General features: G+C 41.6%; 2 long non-coding RNA genes across 9 annotated transcripts in view; both read left to right on the forward strand.

Annotated features, from left to right (window-relative positions):
* Nucleotides 1-6,903, forward strand: part of LOC308194512 — a 45,163-nt gene extending 38,260 nt beyond the window's left edge. Inside the window, exons 2-3 of the long non-coding RNA XR_013950630.1 lie at nt 5,762-5,912; nt 6,167-6,903. This is a non-coding gene — a long non-coding RNA (uncharacterized lncRNA). The remainder of the gene's footprint in view (nt 1-5,761; nt 5,913-6,166) is intronic.
* A 6,912-nt stretch (nt 6,904-13,815) lies between these two features.
* The window catches only part of LOC308194510, a 137,140-nt gene continuing 129,282 nt past the window's right edge, over nt 13,816-21,673 (forward strand). For all 8 annotated transcript variants that reach the window (XR_013950621.1, XR_013950622.1, XR_013950623.1 and 5 more), the window contains exon 1: nt 13,816-13,943. This is a non-coding gene — a long non-coding RNA (uncharacterized lncRNA). The remainder of the gene's footprint in view (nt 13,944-21,673) is intronic.

The raw sequence follows: 21,673 nt of genomic DNA on the forward strand, positions 1-21,673 counted from the left end.
AAAATAATAAGTAGTTTAGTATCAGTCTTCAGAAGGAATATTATGTGAGGCAGTAAATTCCTGAGAGAAGGAATACTTGTGTGTTGGTTTTTGTTGTCTTTTTTTAGTGGGCATAGACCATGCATCCCATAAACTCCATCTGTAGGATCCGAAAGGCATATGCTCTTTTCTTTTTGTGTACGTGGAATGCCTCAGTTTTATTAAATACCTGCTGGTAACTATTGCTATTTGAGTTAACATCAGTTAAGCTCTTCACAGAAAACACTCTCTTAAGTGACAGCAGCTACCCAAAATGCTACTTCAGAGGTACAAAGGTGAGGCCTTACTTTCATACTGCATACACGGGTAGGATGTGCCACCTACCACAGCAGCTGTTCTAACAAATACACTAACCGTTCTAACTCAGAAAATTAGAAAATAATTATTTCTCAGAAACGCTGGAACATAATACCATCTGATGTCATATAAACATGTTGACCCTCTTCTGGGGCTACCAGAAAACAAATATTAGTAGCAGTTTACCTGTAGGGAATGTCATCTTCAATGCTCAAGATTTGGGTGACAGCCAGCAGCCTGGAGAGCCACGCTGTCATTGTGAGTTGGTAATCTCTAAATGGTGATACTGGAGAGCATTTCCCAGCTCACAGGGCCTGCTGATGTCTCCCACCACATCTCTGTGCTGGGGGAGACCAGGGCATGCATTGCCTTCATATCATATCCTGCTTTTTGTGAGTGGGGAACACTAGTAAGGACACTTGAAAACAAGTTCTGGTGTATTCTGACCACAAAGCATACTAGCCATGCACTATAGACATGTCCTTAACAACTACACCGATATAGAAGAAAGGCATATGTATACAAGGGAAGTTGCTTTAAGCCTGCAGCAATTATTCTTCTCCTCCTTTCAAAACAGAAACATAGTCTATGTGGCTCTGTTGTTTGCATCCTGCTTCCTTCTTTATCACTAATAATAAAAGCAAGCTTAGAATGACATAGGCAGTCAGAGATCAGAGATGTGATATTGTGAAAGCCCCAGTCATCAACCTGCACAAGCATTAGCATGGTGTGGAAGCAGACGTTGGGGTGAAGTTATTAAAGCTATTCTCAGCACCTCATTTATGGTCTGGGAAATGCTCATTGGGAAATCATCTTTGATGTCACGGCAGTTAAAGTGTGAGGGTAAAAAATGAAAAAGTGTTCCACATTAAATGGTTTTTATACCATCCTTGGCTGGTAAAGCTCCTCAGAGTGAAAAAAAAAAAAAAGCGCTCGTCTAATGCAAATAATATGTAATGCATTGTGTGTATACAAAGAATACAGGCAATTTGAATCCTTAATGTTCTCTTTCAGAGGACAGGAAAATTGAAAAAAATAAATAAATTAAAGTGATAAGTCTTCCCTGCATGCATCTTTTCTCTCTAGTACTTTATAATTAATGTTATTGTCACCTATTCTAAGCTTTCTTTATGCTCTCTGGTCTATACAGTGCCGGTTACTATGCAGTCTCTGGGCAAGGTAAAAGAAAGTCAAGAAAAATGGTGAATGCATTAGTAGACAGTCTGTTACTGATTTTGTTCAGCCTTGAACTATGATTGTTTGAAATGTCAGCATCAGGAGAAATATATCCACTCGCTTATGTATGTGAGAGTTTTCTTTAGAATGTCGTCTTATTGTTTTTGTTCCTGACAAACTTCATATACACACACATTTAATCACGCAGTACAAATTCAATAGTGCAATTACCTCTGTGACTTTTACAGAGGCGTCCCATATACTGAAGAGGCAGATTGAATTGCAAGGCAGCATGAATTACAGAGATAGTTCCATCAAGTGTTTCTGGTGATGTTATAAACAAACAGAATGAACCTCAAGTCACCAGAAATCTGAGACAAAATTATAGCCCCATGCTTCAAATAAAAGCTTGTGAAAAATTAATGTGTGAATGTTAAATTAATAGTGTTCATTTTGAAAATGATAAAAAGGAACATGTCTTTAAAATATGCCTGCCTGCCTTTCCTTTCTTTAGTGTTCAGGAGGCTTTCCATCAAAGAAATGTGCTATGACTTTCCTCTTGCAAAATAAAGCTGGCTCAATGCTCTCTGATTTGGAGACACATTTGTGAATACTTTCAGCAATTTAAAATTCTGTAGGGTGGCTAGCCCTCTAATCCATACTCTCCAAATTATTTTTGGCCAGTCTGAGTTAAAGCCTATAATCATGGGGCACCAACTGTTCTTGCGGCTGCGGCACAAGAGGAAAAAGGAGATTGCACATGCCCATAGGATGATATGCAAAATATGTGTCCCTTAAAAAAAAAAAAAAAAAAAAAAAAAAAACAAGGATAAATGAGATTTTAGGGTATTTTCAGCCTTGCTCAAATACAGCCAAACAGGGAGGTAAGAGGCTGGACCAAGAGGGGAGCCACGGCACTGAGAGGTGTGTGGTAGTGTGCCAGGGTTTCCCCTGGGGCATTTCTGAGCTGCTGCAGCCTGGCCTTGCCTGTAAAAGATGGCAAAGCTGAGTGGTGTCCCTGAGAGGCCACATTAGGGTTGATCCCAGGTGCTTTCTTCTCTGACTGCCCACTCACACAACGGCCGCAGGCAAAATGTTTATCCTCAGATAGCCTCTGAGCACCATCCCTTTTTAAAACTTAATTCAGTACGAACTGATGGAGGGGGCTAGGTTGCTACCTCCACAGGATAAAATCAATGAGGAAATAAAGACTAACAATTTGCCATTCTGAAGCCCCAAAAAAGCCTTTCATCCTTTATCGTGATGTATCGAAAGTGACATCCGTTCCTTACGTTAGCGTCTGCAGACTCTAATTATGCATGTAATCTAACAGCTGGGGGGAGTGGCTTTTGATGCTTTGGGCTGCAGGATGCTTTGGAAGGCTAAAGAGTGCTTGCTAATAATAGGATCTCGAAGACGTTATGTAGGTCTCCTTGTGGAAAGGTCCCTTTTCTCTCCCACCCAGAGCTGACCACAGGGCACTGAAAAGCAGCGTTCAGCCCCCTGAGGTTCCCCTTCTCTCCGAGCTCCCAGCAGCTCTGCTGCCTGATATCCTGCCATCCCCCAATTAATCAAGCTGCCCGGTTTTGTTGTCTGAGAGAGGCCTTTTCCTCTTCCTGCTGGGAAGGGAAGCCTGCTTTGTCCTTTTAGCCATTTCCAGCCCCAGGATCTGCAGATGGGGCTGGGCAGCAGGGAGGAGGTGAGGAAAGAAAGACGGGCCTCTGCAGCCTGCAGGGGGGAAAGAGAGAGGTTGGCTTCAGACCCTTGCAGCCGGAGTGCCTTCTGAGAAGGAGAAAGAGGGGTCGTCAGCCCCCTGCCTGGGCTATAAGGGCAAGAACAGCTTCTGGGTTTCATTTATTTTGCCCATTAGTTGCCCGCAGTGGTTTGCAGAACGGCAGCTACAAAAGGGAAGTTCTGAGGTCCTCAGAGTTATTGTCCCCTAAATTGCCTTTCCCTGGCACATGTTTATAAACAGCCCTCCCTGTCACTGAAAAGAGCTATCATGCTCAATTCAAGGCTTTCCTGTGGGAGTGAAATGCTAAAAAGGGGAGGAATTCAAAAGCCCCTAACATCACCTGGGTGCTTTCCATGCTGAGCTCCATTCATCACTGCCACATCCAAAGGCTTTAACCCCTCATAGCGCCTCAGCCTAGCCCATACAGAGGGACAAAGTTGCCAGACTAAAACTACTGAAAGCCAAGCTTGCTGCAGCATATGGGGTCCCCACCTCTTGTGACATCCATGGCCTGCATGACAGGTTGGAGAAGGTTCAGGGAGACACCACATACAGCGATGCGGCAAGGAATCAGAATAGGAAAAACATTTATTATGGGTGTCAGAAATGTCTGATACCATTAAGGACAGACAAGGAACATTCCCCAGGGCCGGTCACAGACCCAGAGCAGCAGCGTGCTCATTCCCTGAGATGCAGCCCCAACCACTCTTTTCCCAGAAGGGGCTCCTACAGAAGGAGTGGTTTATGTGGCAGTGGGAACAACGAGGAAGGTAGTGATTTACCCTTCCACAACAAACACCAAACCTGGCCACTTGCTCTGGACAAGGTAGCTGATGTCTGCTGAGTGTGCCCAATGTGCCCTGTGTCAGAAGGCTGGTGGTGGAAGGGTCTCTGATGGCACAGAGTTGTGCAGGAAGTGTAATGAAGGAAGGACGTCTCTGCCCTAATCGATCCCTTCTGGACTACACTTCCATGTCTTCCTTTATGTTAGCTGTGGCATATTGATACCACGCGAGAAAACCAAGCCTCAAAATGGAGTCCAATGATTGTTTTCAGTGAGAGACATAACATTCTTTTTCCCCTGATTTATTAAGCAATGTAATAGCTGGATCTTCAGGCAGGTTTTTTTTGTTTGTTTTTTTCCAGTTGGGTTTGTCAGACAGAGTTTGGGTACTGTTGGTTCTCCTGGCCATGTCTAATTTTCCTCTCTAAGATTTTCTTTGGAAATAAATTCTTATATTCTCTCAATGTGTGGAAATAGACAGTTTTAGAGGTAAATCAGACAGTACATTGCTTCCTATGTGGGCTAAGAGCAGGAGCCGCTCCTTCAAAGCTGGGCTGGGGTGAGATTTTCTCTGTAATCCCTGGAAGAAGTCCACAAGGGACTGCTCAGGCCAGGTCTGTGGGGGTGATAACATGTGGAACAGACAGAGCTGGGGGTGCCAGCACAACCCCCTCAACTGATTATATCTTAAGGGGAATACATACCCTGTATCCTGGTGCCAGGAACTCCTGCCTATCCTTTTCTTCCAGCTTTTGGTGGAGCAAGAAGCAGCAGACTCCCCAGCTTTCTGCTTTCTCAGCTGACCCAGAAGAGAGGAACAACTTTCCCTGAAACTACCAGCAGTGACACAGATCTATTATGTCTGCTGTTGAGTCACAAATGTCTTTTGTATAGAAACAAGGGGGAAGTGAGGATTGCTGTTCAAACGCTGCTTTCTCTCCTTGGACTGGCCATAGGGTGCCTGTGCTATTCTGGGGACAACAGTTACTCTGTGTCCTTCATTCTGCATGCTATGGCCAAGGCAAAGAAGATTTGTCTTGCAGAGAACTGAGGAGTGAGTCAGCTCTGGAGTCAAGGACGGACCCTGGGAGCGTTGCATCCTAGTTTCCTTTCCTCTCCCTCACATAGCATCCCAGAGAATTTTGAAGAAGTCAGGGGTGCAACTCAAAACCCTGGGAAAATTAATAAGCAGTTTCTGTAATGGCCAATTTTTACAGTACTGGAACTGCAAACTGAGACCTGCAAACTGAGAAGACAAGAAGATTCCAACTGAGCAGGATATCAGTTAAATTAACTTCTCCCCCCATTCCCTGCACTTGCCAAGTTCCAAGATACTTTACCAAGAAAACAAGAACCAGATCGCACGAGTGTTTTCCATTTAGATTTTGTCTAAGCTAAAGACACTAAAGAAACCTTTAGGGAAAATTAAGAGAAAAAGAAAATTGGCTCACTCTTCCCACTTATTGCTTTAATAGAAGGAAATGAAACTTCAGGCTGTAGTTCTTAAACCCAAGGCCCACAGCAATCTGTCACTCTGTGTTTTCCCATGGAACTGGGTAAACACAATACTGTTTGGCCTTTAATAAATGAGAAAACGAACACATGAAGGAGCACTTGATCAGAAGTGACAAGAGCAAGAGCAGAACGATCCAGAGGAATAAATAAAACTGTGAAATTTAATAATAATATTCCCTAAAACTATCACAAATTCTTTTCTGACTATTGCACAGGTTCCCTGAATACATTCTTCCAGAGACTGAGCTGTCTTCCATCACCATGTTCGTTGCTGCTACTGTTTTAACTCTCTCAGGACAAGGAAACCACCTCAAAATGCAACTGGAAGGTGCTTTAAGAAGTTATACTCTCATGTTTTCTTTCAAGGTAAGTGCGAATTTTTGTTTTGAGAAGTCTAATTAAAGTTAACTGCCTATGGAGAAATGATGGGCTTGCGTGCTTCAGCTCTCCCTAGGGATATGCCCTTCCCAGCTGAATTAAGTTGCCACTGTGTTTTACTAATGTGCATCTGATGCTTAATGAATTGGGGTGTTATTACCATTGGGTAGAGGTGGATTAAAATTGAGTCCAAAGCCTTTCCATTCATTCCACTAATTATTCTCTGCATTCATTGCACACAGATGAAACGATGAAAGGCTCCCTGTTGTGCGGGATTTGGACATTTCACACTTGGAACATAAATTGGGCTGATTATCCATACAGCATTATTGTCACATTTGTGGGTTTTGGTGCCAGGAAGCAATAAGCTGTGAACTGCCGTATTCCCAGTGTCTCAGCCTCTGGGGATGGGAAGGAAAACCCTTTCTTTGTATGTCCTTCTTCAATTTCGTATCTAGATCATTTTGGCTCATAGGCCTATACCAGAGATAGATTCCCCTCTCCTCTCTCCAAATGTACAAGCAGCCATCACTCTGAAGCTTTGCAGGCATTCAGATCATGCTTCTAAAAATCAGCTTCCATTCCTCCATTCCCATACTCACAGGTTTCAAGAAAAAGGCAAAGCACTGAGATGCTGTAAGAGGCTTCTCTTGGCACTATCTGCTGGGGAACACAGTACAGGAAATCTTTTGAAATAGATGGCTTCTCACACAAATTACACTCTGCTAAGAGACTTCAAGGGATTCTAGTTCATGGTTGATTCTTATCCAGGCAGAAAGTCTTGAGTGTTTTGGATTGCCCCTCTTTTAGCCTGACTTTTCTTAGTCAAGGGGTAGACAAAGTCTTTACTGTTGGGATGCTGGTGTCCCAGGGGCAGACTGCTCTGCCATAAAGACACGTTCAGCCCTTAGTTGCTGATCCAGTTATGCAAGTGCATTGCCTCATGTGCTTTCTGTAGTATACTGAAGTCCCTTCTCCATTAAACCAGGGTCTGATGAAAACCCAGCACTGCACCAAATACTGGATCAGGACTTAACAGTCACGTCTTTAGCCTGTATTCTTCCAGAAAAGCCTGATATTTTTGTATGTGTACATGTATACAAAGAGGCTGACGGTATACAACATATATGCACAACCTCATCTTACAGATAATATAGCCAAGTTTCTGAGGTACCCTTAATTCTGGAGTTTCAAAAGAACCAATTAAAAAGAAATCTTTGGATGTCATAAAACTTGAGACATTTGTGTGAAATATTTCTATTTTGAAGAAACATTTCAGAATATTCAGATTAAAAGCTGTTTTGTCAAAAATCTACCAATTATAGCAAAAGGGAAACTAATGAGGAAAGCAAGTCTGGCACAGAACTGAACAAACTGGAGGCATCTCATACATAAACTTGGAATCAGATCTTACTCATGTCCCATGGATGTGTGAAATAAACTGACAGTTTGCTTAGTCAAATGTCTTGTCTGGCTGATGGCTGCAGCACCAGCACATGAAAGAAACTATGTAAAACAGGGGACTAAAATTATTCTTCAGCTGTACTCCAATAACAATGTTAAAAGCAACAACATCTGCATTATGTGGCAGAGGCAGTATAAAAAATGACTGTTAACCTCACATACTGCAAAAACTAGGGAGGTGTTAAACAATTGCATTTCCATTTTGGGAAAACATGACTGTGACTGTATCCTTGACAGAAATAAGCTATAATTCCAAAAATAAGAAGCAGAAGTAAGCCATAATTTTTTAGCCTTTCAGAATTTCATAACCATTGTCAGTATTAACCAAGTCACAGACTTCAGGGTAATTGCTCCTGGAAAACTTTGGAATATCCTAAGCAAAACATAAATACAAATTATTTTTAAAATAGTGGCTTCTAATCCCAGAGTTGAGGGAGCTCACTTGAGAATTTACCCTTTGACATATTAGGACTGAATCTTAGGGAAAAGTCTAATGTTATTTTGTGCAATTGGCAGAATTGCAGCTCCAATTTTTCCTCGCACCCACCTTATTTAAATTCAAAGCCACTCTCATATGAGTGCTTTTAGTAAGTTTGGGAGTAACTCCGAGGAAAAAAATTTAATGGGGTCCATGTACTGTTATCGCAAGCCCATGTGTGTTCCTACCAGAACATGACTGGCCCTTGACAGTCACAGGCATGCACCAGACACATGCAATCTGTTTTGGGGGTGAAGTGGCGCTATCAATAGTGAGAAGACAGGCTGGCCATGGGAGTATGGGACTTTTCTTACAAAGTCCTTTATCTTTTTGCTGCAAAGGCAGTAGGATTTTGTAGCCTGCCAGGGTGTAAGCTATTCATTGGTTTTCGAGCTGTGTGGTAGCAAAATATAGCCAATGATGTGGATACATGGACACATCATTCCCACTCACTGATTTGCAGTCCTAGGACTAAAGTGCCTCTTAGCCCGTGCCCTGCATGGTACAGACTGAGCCCTCGGGGTTTAACCATGCACTGAATGTTGATAAAATGTTTTGTAAAACAGTCGGTATACTTACCTTTTAAAGTAAAATAAAAAGGTCAAATATTTTGCAGAAGTGAGACTGAAACTGCTGTACGTTATCTGCGTGCCTGCTAAATGCTGGTCAAACTGTTTGTTACTCCAAAAAAATGAAAATAACATTCATATAGAGCTGTTCTTCTATGGAGACCATTACATCATCTTGAACCAGACACATACGCTGTTTAGACTGTGTTTATGTGTTAAATCAAAGCCATCTAAGTCAACGCAGCGTTCGTGAGCCACTGCTACATGCCCTTGCCACTGAGTTTAAACCATTCATAGTAACACTGTCCAACACACAAGTACATGACATTTTTATTGATAAAAATCACACTTAATTACCTTGCACACCATGGTTACACAGCACTTACCAGTCAATGCTGAGACGGGTACGTGGCAACTTCTTCCTTTGAAAAAGATTATATAAGTAACTATAAAAATAATAACAATAAAAAAAATAATTCCATAGAATAGGACTCCCTGAGCAAGAAAGATAGTTAGCTAGATATATTCTGCAGGAGCTTTGTTATCATGTTGGGATTTATATGTTCTGTAGGCCAGCTGCTAAAACATCCTCCAGTGGGATGTTAATAAAATCTTCCTGAGGGGAAAAGTAATATACCAGACAAAGAGATTTAAGGAAGAGGGGGGAAATTTTCCCAGAAAGAGCCACCTCGGAGAGGAAAATATCTCAGTGGTGAGCACATTCACAGGGTAGGTGGGATTACCTCCACACATTGCCATACCCTGGGCCCTCCACCTGGCACAGGCCAAATACACAGGCTAATACAATTCTCTCTCGTGCTTCTGCTGTGCATCACTTCCACCAGGCTGTTGTGCCAGCCAGGGGCATGAGACACCGCTCCATCAAGTCCCCCAACCTATATGCTGACATATATTCCCTCATGGAGTCTCACATTTGATAAGATGTCCTCTGACGTGAGATACTGAACCAGAAATGCCTCGTCTTGCCCCCAGAGGTGTCCCTCACTGTCAGCAGTGAGCAAGACCAGACCTTGTGGGAATACTTGGCAGCTTGTTGAAAACTAAATGTTTACCTCAGACATGAAGATTTGAATTGCAGCATTAAACATAACATTTGACTGGAGTGCTTGGAGTCACCGATAAAAGCAGGGGCGTCGCCTGTTTATTTTCCTGTTGGGAACATCTTGTGGGCTTTCTTGCTCTGCTGATGGTTATGAATGTGTTGTTGCTTTGAACAGAGAACACAGGCCTAGGGACTCTTCATTAGAGAGGAGTGACATACAGCATGCAGATGCTGTGCATGACATTTCTTGACCGGAGAAAGGTTCAGTGCTCTTGGAATGAAGCCCTGCATGCATGATACCAAAGCTATCCCGGAGCTCAAATGAGGAATCTGAACTTAAAGGAATGTTTGCTCATTCGTTCACCCTTAATTAGTTTGTATCCACTGAAGCCATAATACACTGTAACTCATTGACTGAACATGAAAGGCAACAAATTGGTTAATTGAGAGAGAGCAATGCAGTGCCTGCTCTGTCTGTGGGAGCCAGGGCTACTGCTCCCCAGGCAGAATTGCCCTCAGAAGGGCTGTGGGGTTATCACCAAGCTGATCCCATGCACCCTCTGGCAGCAAGGGCAGCAAACAGCCCATTGTGCTGCAAGGCTCCCGCAATGTGCCTCCTCCAACGCACTTCCTTTGCCCTCCCACACCCACCCCAGATGCACACCAATTTCCAGTCTGCGTGTCTGAAAGACCCTGGGTGCAAGCAACAGATGCTCTGGTTCTCTCGCTAATGCCCTTCCTCCCCCAAAGCCCCTTTTTGCCTCTCATGCTTCATCCCCCTCCGTCATTCCAAGGAACTGGGAAGTGAGAAATAAGGCTGAGCTAAGGCATTGCATTGCAGCCTGCACAGGGCTGGAGCAGTTGTCTTTTTATCTCCCAGGTTTGGAGAATTCGTCCACATATCCTGCTTCCAGCTGCTTAGCTGTCAGGTCTGCTCTGCTCAGCTCCCGCTGCCATTCAGTTTGAATTTCTGTGGAGAAAGCTCTCTCCACAACTTGCTTTTCCTAATGACATGCACAGCCCTCAGTTCAGGAGGGTCTGGTGAGACTTCTCATCTTCCCTTTTGGGGCACCACACGGACAGCCAAGATAGAGACATTTATTTGGTTCTAAAGGAAAGACTCCATTCTTTAATTGAAAAAACAAAACAAAACAAAACAAAACCAGAAAAAATCTAATAAAAAGAAAAAAAAATCTATTAAAACCTTTAGTTACATCTGCCAGGCATTCCAGTGAGAAAACAAATAGTGGTAGTTTTGTTCCACTTTTCATTAGAGACCTGAGAATTTGAATGTCTGTAGTGAATGCCAGCCAGTTGCTTTTACCTAAATCTAAAATAATTGAAATAGCAAGCATGACATGACATTCAGCTGGAAATTCAGCCAGCTCAGAAAGTAGCATCACCAAAGTCTAGCCAATGCTGCTCTATAGCTCTTCTCCAGCAAAATGGAACTATAACTATTGCAAGAACAGAGCGCTTGCAGGATATTTCTTTTCAATTTTGCTGCCAGAAATATCACAGTTACCTTTCAAATGTCTGCAAACATTCCTGAGAGTCTTGTGATACTGAAATACCCAGTAGTTTTCCAAGCCAAGTCATCAAATCCTGAGAATTTGAAACTCATTTTTAAATGAGTTTACTAATGCTTAACTTGCATTTGTGCCTATCTCAAAGCCTCTTCATTGTATCCTAAGAACAGGATGTCATCTTTGCCTGTTAACATGTTCAAATTATGAACTAACTGGCTTTCATTTTGATTGATATCATATAGATTTCTTTAGGTTGGGTAATACACTATTTTTTCACATAAGGAAGACAAGACTTAAAGATTCCTTTTTAGCATAATGTATCTGCCAAAAATGGTATTAGATTGAACACTGAATGGAATTATCTCAGTCAGGGAAGAAATAAAAAAGGCCTGGACTAGTTCCATACTTTAAAGAGAAGTTGTGTTATACTATTCTGGAGCTAAAAGATATAATGTCAGTTTGAAGAGTTTTGGTTGGGTTTGGGCTTGGTAGTTCATTAGAGACACTTGATTACTTGTTTTGAGCTTTTTCTTTTTCTTTTTCTTTTTCTTTCCCATTTCCTCATTCTGATGCCTAAGTACACAAGCTTCTTTATCCACATGCTCTTGCCTCACTTGGAAAGAAAAATCAGTTGGGCTTGTTTATACCTGTGTGTTCCTACCAACCGATGACAGTGCATACCATTATCCCTCATTAGGGTGATGAATACTTACAGCTGTGCATATGCTCAGACTTCTTTGCAACCTTTTGGACGTGAACAAAAACTGTGAATAGGACGGTCTGCTGCTCTGAGAATGTGCAGCACTTCACAGTCACTCACATGCACGTACAAATTTAGAGCCCAGCTGAAAGCAAACCTCAGTGTCATAATGCCTCCTTCATGCATGCAAAGTACATTTTAACAGCCTTTGTGTTAGTTACCACATATGTCTAGCAGCTGGATGCTGAGAGACTGGGAAACTCAAACTGTACAGAAGAGCCATAAGGGAGTGCTTGATGAGTATTTTCCAAGTGAACAGCACAAATAAAACTACAAGTAGAAACCACAGTTACTCTAACACAAATCCCTATCTCACCACCACAGAAAGTCCCCATTAGCTATCCTCTGTACTTGGCTTTCCTTTCACCCCAGGTTTTTGATAACAAACAGAGATGAGTTACTGTACACTGGTCCATCTCACTGTGATTCTAATATAGACTAGATTCTAAAGGGACCTCATAAAAGTACTTTATGTTAAGATATTCCACCCCGTTGTTTGTTTTGTTTCTTTTCCTACGGAAATAAGCATCACATAAAGATGATGACTATCTATTTTTCATCTAGTTCCCAGACCTTATTAGATTACGTGCCCATTGGCTGATGCAGCCAAAAGCTGTCAGAGATAGTCTCCAAAGACTCATAACCTTCTTATATGCCTTGTGAAAGTAAGAGATGAGGTTAAAGAGAGAAGTCTAATTTTGTGTAACTACAGGTGTTAAACTATATAGAGAATTCACAGTCCCAGACTGCATTTTCTTAGACCTCAAATTCACTTCACCACAAGACTCAAATCCATAGGACGAGCAAATTCAGAGCCAATGTGGAGCTGAAATATACTACAGAAATCTTTCCCAAAAGGTAGGTGGAATGCTTATCAGACTGTTTGCTTCATATGATAAAAGATACATGCATGCATGTTAATGACAAAACCAAAGATTTTACTACCACTGAATTCCTGGTAGAGTGGCAGAATGAACTAGTAAAAAGGTTGAAATTCATTTCCATCTTCATTGTACACCATTAGCAGAATTGTTTATTGAGATGGTAGGACTGTCAGAGAACAGCCTCTTGTAAGAAAATATTTGTGAAAGCTGTAATCATGTAGGTGATACCTAATCATACATGACTATCCAGTCTGGTCAGGGAATTGAAGGAGGTCAACTGAGTTATCACCATTGGAAATAACTTTGGATCAAGCCATCATGTGTTGATTTGGTCTAAATTAAATAGAATTAAATTATAACAGGTTTGGGATTTCAGAGAGAAAAACTGAGAAAGTAAGGGCACAGGTCAGTGAAAACACCTGGACTGGAAAATCTAATTTAATTATCTCACGGATAGGAAAACTATCAGGACTTTTTTTGAAAAGAAGGAAAAAGAAAAAGCAGAATTTTGAGATAAATAACCCATACAAAGAAAATTAAAAGCTATAAAATGCTACAGACACTTAAATTATAGAAGTGTATCGAAATATATGTGATTATATTATCTGCCATATTGTATTTAATTTTGTTTATATTTAATATTGATTTATATTTAATAAAGTAAAAAAGTGATGCGTAACATTAGCAAGAGTCAGCAGTTACCCTATAAAAGTGGTTGAAGACTGACTAGTTCAAATAGATTTCAGAAACTCAGTGACAGACACATCCTGTGTGTTTGGTTGCATAAATTGACTTGTTGGATGATGTTGACGTGAAAAAAATAAAAAAGAAAGGTGCTATAGACACAAAAAGATTACATTAGAGCAGGAACAACATGACCAACTATCATAACCAAGCTGACCTCCTGGACTAACCATGCACTGGAACTTCAGGGCCAAATGAACTCATCTCCGTAGAAATTAAATTTCAATAGATTTATAACAAAGACTTCAGGATTTACTTCTCTCCAAACCCTTTGTCTTCAGCAGTAGGGAAAAGGAGGGAGTACTCCTAGCCCTACGCTTGGCTTGCACCGCTGATGACCTCAGCTGATTGCAGTGATGCAATAATGTGGGAGTGAGGTCATAAGGAACAGCAGGTGGGATACCTGGGGGTCTTGTTGTCAGGGGTCTTGCAGTTGAGGTTAGAGGGTTCAGTCTGCCAACTTGTGGAGGCAGTTCAGCATCTCCTGAAGAGCAAGGAAACTGTCTGCTGTGATGGAAGATAGAGGAGGTAAGTTTTGCTGGATAATAGCTTCTTGCCCTTTTCCCTTCTAACCTTCCTGAAACACAACTGGTAATTACAATGGGTCTCAATGAGGGTCTTTTTTTAAAGTTTGGTTAGGAAGGGTATCTGAATGTTGGTGAGAACTGTAGTATAATCCATATGATGGCTTAAGTAAACCAGGATTAATGAGCGCATTCAAGGTTTTTCCTCTCTCATTCTTAAATAAAAAACTTTAACCAAGAGGTTAGACTAAATGCAGCCTGACAAAAATGTAGCAGTAAACTTGGGAAAACCCATTTAATCTAAGGTTGTGATAAATGTGATTCACTTTCCATCTTTGCTCTTGCAACTTGGATTTACGTTTACTTATTTAAACATATTCCTACTCCTGGAGTATTGGGTAAATGTTTGTTTACTTAGTTTTCTTATCCAGAAATTGTAGTGGTTTGAAAAAGAATAAGATCAATTGAACTGTGTAAAGTATCTTGCGAGTGATAACTGAAGTTTCCTTTAGAGAGTTGAAAATGTTTTAAAATATAAAAGTAAAAATTGAAAACCTTGATGTCCTTCGTGATATTTTTAACACACTTTGAAAGTAGCTTGACATTTCTTTGTGTAAATGTAGGTGTGCTTGTTTTTTTTTTTTATAGATGGGGGAAGCTATTGAAGCTTTCTATGCAGCCATTTCACAGTTAAATCTGTGGCTTCGTTTTTGTCTGAAGCCTACTTTCAGCTGCTTTTGGTATTCATGTCCCAGTTCAAGCAGCACCTTAACTGATGTGTCTGGGTGGAATGAGTTTGATAAGGAAGATGGATAGATATGGAATTCCTGAACTGCAGTTATGGAAAGGAATTTTATCAGTTGGCTCTAGAGCACCTCACTTGTAATAGTGTGTGTACAAGGCTATCTTGTGGCAGTGCTGATACCCCTGTAACGTGCAGTGGTATGCAGTGGTGATGTGGAGTGGGGTGGCTTTTGCTTGCCTGTGTTGCTGTAGCGCAGTGCTCCCATGTGGGTCTTGTTGCAGTGAACCACTAATGAACAGCATCTGTGCTCCTGGAGAGCTGGGAGTTGTGGGGGACTGGCAGGAGAGAGGACAAGGCTGCCTGCAGGGCAGATGGGCAGCATCAAAACAGTCAGGCCATAGGTCTCTTTCCTCAGACCAAACTGCATGGGCAATCTGTTAGCCATACTCTTTCAGTGGGGGATGAAGACTTGTAAGGATTGGAAAACAAAGCTAGTTCTATAGTATCTCCATTTGCAGTCTGCACAGGTGACATCCTAAAACTGTAAATAGCTCTGTTGGGCAGATGAACCTCCAAATCTGTGTAATCATGGTGCAAGCATCCTTGCCAGCTGACTCCAAGCCGTGTTCATTGCTCTTCCCTCTCCCTACCGCAGCTCCCTCTTAGGAGGCTGGGCTCTACCCTCAGTGTTGTGGTATTTGCAGGATTGCAGACCTGTAAGGTAAATAGTTGTGGGGTGAACTGATAAGTTTCCTGTGAGCGTTTGAACAAAGAAAATAACTTTGTGTGATGGTAAGTCGCCTTTAGAAAGCAGCAATTGTTTCCTCAGGAAACAGTGCTTTGAGTAGGAAACCTGTATGTGTGTATTGGTGTAGAGAAGGCTGCAAAGCTGGCTGGTATCCTGTCTTGTGTGCAGCGGTGTGTGAGCTTCTTGAAGGAAAGCCCCAGCTGAGTGAAAGGCCTTGACTCTGCAATTAAATGACTGCAAAAAGAGGGGAGGAGGGGGCAGGAAGATGCTGAAACAGCAGAACACTTCTTACTGTCTGTAATTCATAAAAGTTCAAAGTTTTCCTTTGTGGAAAGAGGTGGCCATCCACGTGTTCTAGACCTGACAAAAACAGAATGAGGCTCAAAGACACAAAACTACTATATGACTTCAAATAAAAAGTTCTGGTGGAGAAATAGAGAATGGGGAGCGATTGATGGTAGCAATAACCTGATCTTATCAGGATGCTGATAGCTGGAAGGAATGTATTTCAAATAGACAAAAGGAAGGTACTACACTCCGAGATAGTGTCCAGTTCATGGGTTGTGAGAAGTCACTGAGACAACTTTGCAAAAAGTATCTGCAAAGGTGCTGGTACTTGTACATCATATAGTGATCTTCTGCCAAGACAGGTGGAAAGAGAAGCATGACAGTAAAACAAACTGTTTCATCTGATTCCCCATGAGGATGAAGAAATCCAGCCCCTCTGTTCAGATCCTTGTGTAGCCATCCATACTTTGTAAATAGCAGAAATGTGCTGACAGATGGATCAAGAGAAATAGAATATATTACAGCACTGCATAAACTCACAGGCTAAGCACTTGCTTTGATCTGATGAATGCGAGATCAGTTTATAATGCAGATGAGAATACTGATTATTCTGTGATTACAATGCCTGAGTATTTCAGTGCAGATATAAGCATCCAGCTGAAGACTGCAATAGTCATTTTCTAGGTGTTTTGTAAGGGCTGTCCATGTCTTTTTTTTTTTTAGGGTAATAGTTAGAATCCTGCTGTTATATATAATAAAAGGGGGGAACAAGATGTAAATGCCTCGATTCAGTTCAAAGCCATTCTCGTTCTTCTATTCTTGTTAAGTCTTCCTGGAACTAATGTTTCCTTTCCCCCAAGCAGAGCAGCGAAGCACTCTAAATGTGTTCTGCTTTCTGTATGTTAATGGCTGGAGTTTCAGTTGGAAATTGTTCCACTGCCAATTATGTGAGTAGACTTGAGCAAGGAGACAAAGGGGCTGAATACCAAATAACCATGTGGCTGGGAAGGCAGAGAAGAAAGGGTGGGGGGTGCTGTCTGTGAAAGGCAGCATACCAGAAGAGTTTTGTCTTGTGTATTACTGAACAATTCAGATTGTGTGGAGGACAGCTTGGTGTCCTGAGCCACCCCAGTGGCCTGGGCGCACCCTTGCTTGCTGGGAGAAGGATGCACAGTTCAATTAAATGCAGATGCTGCTGATGCAGATGCTGCTGATTCAGCCACCTCCTGTCTGCTATGTGTGCTAGCTGCCCCTTCCTGCTTGTGAAGGGGCAGGGTGAAACTAGCTCTCACTGCCATTAGCACCCTTGTTTGGAGTGGGTGGGTTTTTCCTCTTCCTCTGTAGGAAAACCACTTAAACCTTGAGTAACTTACTTGTACTCTGTGGAGAAATGATCTTAACTACTGTGTAGAAACTCTAAGGCATGGGGATCAGGAGGTCTGGTGCAGATCATCCTGACCTTGTGCAAAAAGCTAGCAGAGCATGCTCTGTGGGTGCTGTGTATTAAATGCACTGCATCACTGCAGTGACAGAGGTGTATGCTGATGTGTCTTTAAATTGCTATGGAATCTGAAAGCCACAGGCCATTAGTCAGGTGACAGCTTGTGCTTAGGTACTGCTGTGATGGATGCACTATAAATGGGGGGGAGGGAGGGAGGGATGGGCTGATAGAAATGACCTTATCCCAAGAGTTGCCAAATACCCACGATGGCCATAAAACCTTTGACTAACAAAAAATAATTTCTAATCAACTGAGGATTCAGTGCTATAAAAAGAGAAACTAATAAAGTAGAAGCTCCCTATTTCCATTTTAACTTCAGTATATTAAGCAGCTTGTAAAATCCCCTACAGAAGGAAAAACATCCTTGGATGTATGGAGTGTCTTTGGTATACAAAGGGGAAAGCCTGTCTGGGCTAAGGTGGTCAGCTTGGTCTCTGGACTTAACTTCTCCCTGTAGACCTTTTCTGTCACTCTGGTCAAGACATCTATCCTCTCTGTTCCTCTGCCTAAGTAAAGGTAATGTACCCCTTCTCAGAGGTACTGAGAGGAGAAATGCTGCTATTCATAGTAGAAGTGCATGGGCCACCATAATGAATTCACGTATTGTACTAGTTGAAGCCACAAAGATAGTAACCAAGTTACTAAGATAGATAGACAAAAGAGCGTTTGTCCCTGTCATGGTTGTTCTGCACTAGACATCTGATGCTAATTGCCACCAGGATCTCACAAAAAGAAGTCACTCTGTCCCAGGAATGCATGGACAGTGTTTCTGCTGGCTTCCTCTGTGCTGGCAAGCCCTCTCTGTAATGGAAGGGCCTGGGGCTGAGAGGAATCCAAGAGCCTCTCCTTAAAATATTATAATTGACTCCTCTTTCCTCCCTTAACTGGGAGGGGGAACTTTTGAAATGGGTTTGTGAGGAAAAAACTACACACTACTGCTCAGTGTCTATGTTGTCTTAGGATGAGGCCTTCTGGAAAATAAAATGTAGTCTTCCCTATAATGAAAGGGGGTCAAGGGACACGGTGAGGACATCTGCTACAAGTCCCCAAGTAGAATGTCATGAATCTTCTGCCCAAATGGAGAGAAGTGAATGACTGAAGTAAGGGGTATCCGGGTCCCCTTAGAGAGAAGTGGCTGTGAATCCAGAGTTTTTATTTTCCATCCTGAGTGTTTTGTGCTATTCTCTTGGGCACAGAAGACTCTTTTTCTTTAATAAAAGGTGCTCCTTGCAAAACTTGTCATTGATTCGTGGATGACAGATATCATTGTGCCATATCTAAAACAGCTTCATGTGTATTGAAGAAGATGTAGATGCTGTTTATCAAAGAAAAAAAGGTTTACTATTTTGGTAGCACTGCCAAAATATGTGGTTAATGATGGCTTGCTCCCTGTCATTGAACAGCTGGGAATACTGGGAAGCCAAATTATCTGTTCTGTTTTTCTATGTTTTAATGAATGTTGCTACTAAACGGATGTTTAAGTGACCTGATTTTTTTTGGGTGTCATATGTGAAGAAGCAAAAGGGCTCATGTTTCTGAAACAGGTAATATGTAAAAAGAGTAATATATACTTATAACAACACTGCATTGGGACTGGTCTTCTAGTCTATATGTGTAACCTAATGGTCTGAGTTGTGAATTGCTGGATATTTGTGTAAGCCAATGTTCCGCATTTTGCGGCAAGCACCTTTCAGTAAGTTTTACTTCTCTTTCCTTTTGATCAGTTCTACGCTAAACTAAATGAACTAATGTCTTTCTCTAGCATGTCCACATCACAGGCTCAGTTGTGAAATAGAGGTTTTCAATCCAGATTATGTGAATTTTCCAAAAGCTTGGAAGGAATGTGGTCACTGCACTACAGTTCTGTTTTTTTCTTTTTTCCCCAGGCAGGTGGTATATCCTTTTCATTTTTAAAATGTCCCTTACTGTATCGTATGGGCTGTAGTACAGATGTTTTTACCAAAACATCTGCTTGAGTTTGTCAGCTGTATGTCACAATTGAATCCCATTTTGTCTCCATCAGCTGTCTTAAAATACAGCTATTGCTCAGATGACGTCTCTTAATACTGCATCTTGGATTTATACTTTTGTTTTCTCAATTGAAATTTGATGGTCGGGAAAGTCATTTTCTGCCAACACCTTCTGTCAGTTTCTTACCAGCATTTGTTCAAGTGCTTTCAGGTTTTTCGTGTTAGTAGTTAAGAAAGTTGCATCCTACTGTGTTGAAGTTGCTTGTGCCAAGTTTTGAAAGGGAATAGGCTGATCTCATCTCTGGCTAAGGTCAGGATTACATGAGACTTGAGTCTTGGTAGACTGTCAGTTAGATCCTAGTATAGATCACCTAGTATTTCCTAAACTGAAACTAGCTGTATTCTATGAGGTTTTTGAGAGGAAGTTTGAGCCCTAGGTTATTGCTTAAAGGGATAAAGTGCTAGTCCTGCCATAAACAAGAGGGGAATCTGTCTGACTGCATATAAATCTACAGTAAGTTATTGTGATTAGATACAAAAGCAGTTCATAGGGTGCTCATATGACTGCTGAGATAGACATGTGCATTCCTTAATACTACAAAGAAGAAAGAGCCAGTTCAAAGACAGCCTTGAAATAAGTTCTGTTAGAAATTCTGCTACTGTTTTTGCTTGAGGGCTGGAAATAAAGGTCTATGCTTTCTCTAACATTTGTTTATCTGAGGAGAGCAAAGGATCTTGTCAGGAATAACATCTGCCACATGTTTTGTATTTTGGCTCAGTTCTGTTGGGAAGGACTACAGATTTTGTGCTCCATCTTTCCTGCCTTTTGTGGAAGTCTCTACAGCACCCTTGCTTCTGGGAGCATCTGTTTTTCTTCTGCTATTACTGAGCACTGGGTGCAACAGGCTGACAGGTTCTCTCTAAAGAAGAAAACATTTAGGCAATGTCATCAGAGGTCAGACTGATAAGGTGCTTTCTGTGGTCTCCACAGGTACCTCATGGCCCCAGACTGTAGGGAGGAATATGGCCTGTGAGGGCTCTTAGGTAGTCTAAGCATGGCAGGTGGCTGTTACTTATTCATCCTGTGCTATCACATGCAGGTAGACAGGAGACCTGAGAAAGAGCCCTAAAGACTGGTTTTTGGCCTGGGATCTCTATCCCATTTTTTGCCAAAGGGCATTTCTGGACAAATGGGCAAGTCAAGCATTGCTCTTCACAGAAAGCCCGTAGTTTCATATGCTATGCATATATCAAAGCCAAGGCAAGTGCTGTAAGGAAACAATGGGTGTGTCAAAAGGCTCATGGAATAGATGTGATACCTGGGCTTTCCCCAGTTCTGCCCTGACTGTGTCCAGGTCAGGCAAGATAAGCTTAACATGCCATGAATGTGGAATAGGTGGGATACTCAGAACAGGGCAGTTCTCAGGTTCAGCTTCACAGTAACAAAGATGCAGCTAAAATAGGCCATTTTCAAGGATGAAATTCCTGGAAACATCTACAAGAATGCTGCTTATTTTATGAAATTTGTATTTATAGTTCTAATGCATAAAATCTAGAGGAGAGTAAATGTTGAAGCACCCGTATCTTAATTCTAAATATTAATTTTAGCTGAATATTGGCTTGGTTCCGTACAAACTTTCCAGCAACTTTTCAGGGGAATTCTCTGTTTATCTCAAAAGCACTAGCTAAACCCACAGTGAACTTTTTCTCATGTAAAGGAAAAGTGCTGCTGATCAAAGTGAATTTGAACGTGATTTTCTTCTTATCATTGAGTGGTACTAATCACGTAGGCTCTAGTTATACAAGAGGAAAAAATACAGAACTAAATTTCTGCTTAATAGGTAATAACTTGCATTTCATCTTATTGTATGTGTTTTCCTTGCTGACCAGTGCCAGTGCAATAATACTGTGGAAGAAGTAGTTGGCTGTAAAGGGGTTACTAATGTAATTAGTCTCCCAAATCAGTTTGTGTGCTCTCTACTTAACCAGCAAAATTTCAGGTTCCCTGTATCTCCTGTTGGAGGCTGGTCAATTGAAGAACCCATATGCAAACTCAAAAGCTTTCAGACTTAGTACTAGATAAAGACCCCACGTTTGTGCCATACTATATACCTACCTGCACACTTTCTTCTTTCCTTGTATTTCTGTTCCTTTCCCTACATATGCTAAGTCTGGTCTGATGACTGTACCCATGTGTAGCTGTAGTGAGTGAACTGGCACACTTCACAAATAGCTCTTCTTTTTGGCTAGGCATTGGTCTAGTCTCTCTTAATTTCAACAGCCATCAGTGGGATTTTAAACCCAAACATTTGTGGAAATAGCCATAGGCAGAATGGGCAGAAAACATGAAATATCGAGTAAGAAGACTTTTGTTGTGACAGTTGGTGAAAGCTTACCTTTTTCAGTCTTGCAGCAGTCTGAAACTTTGCATGCATATTACTTTGTCAGGGCTACTGATGCAATCAGCTTCATCAGATCACAA

This window comes from Anser brachyrhynchus, assembly GCF_964034855.1.
Source record: "Anser brachyrhynchus genome assembly, chromosome: 4".
Classification (NCBI taxonomy): domain Eukaryota; kingdom Metazoa; phylum Chordata; class Aves; order Anseriformes; family Anatidae; genus Anser; species Anser brachyrhynchus.